The sequence below is a fragment of the Arachis duranensis genome, chromosome 6 (genome assembly GCF_000817695.3).
Source record: "Arachis duranensis cultivar V14167 chromosome 6, aradu.V14167.gnm2.J7QH, whole genome shotgun sequence".
Classification (NCBI taxonomy): domain Eukaryota; kingdom Viridiplantae; phylum Streptophyta; class Magnoliopsida; order Fabales; family Fabaceae; genus Arachis; species Arachis duranensis.
In genome coordinates, this window is record NC_029777.3 from 64,571,627 (window position 1) to 64,572,370 (window position 744).

A 744-nucleotide genomic window follows, 5' to 3' on the forward strand; every position below is an offset into this window, starting at 1 on the left:
GAGATTGTTGGTATGAAGCAAGCTATGGTCACCTTGTAAATCTTAGTTAGGCAAACTCAAATGGATATGGGTGATATACGCATAAAACATAAAGATAAGGATAGAGATACTTATGTAATTCATTGGTAGGAACTTCAGATAAGCGCATGAAGATGCCTTCCCTTCCGTCTCTCTGCTTTCCTACTGTCTTCATCCAATCCTTCTTACTCCTTTCCATGGCAAGCTTAAGCAAGGGTTTCACCGTTGTCAGTGGCTACCTCCCATCCTCTCAGTGAAAGCAATTACATATGCTCTGTCACAGCATAGCGGAATTCATCTGTCGGTTCTCAATCAGGCCGGAATAGAATCCAGTGATTCTTTTGCGTCTGTCACTAACGCCCCGCCTTCAGGAGTTTGAAGCTCGTCACAGTCATTCAATCATTGAATCCTACTCAGAATACCACAGACAAGGTTAGACCTTCCGGATTCTCTTGAATTGACAAGGTTAGACCTTCCTGATTCTCTTGAATGCTGCCATCAGTTCTTGCCTATACCACGAAGACTCTGATCTCACGGAATGGTTGGCTCGTTTGTCAGATGAGCACTCGGTTGTCAGGCGATCAACCATGCATCGTGCAATCAGGAATCCAAGAGATAAACACTAGAGCCTTGTTGCTTTGTAGAACAGAGTGGTTGTCAGTCACCTTGTTCATGGGTGAGAATGATGATGAGTGTCACGGACCACCTTCATCAAGTTGAAGAACA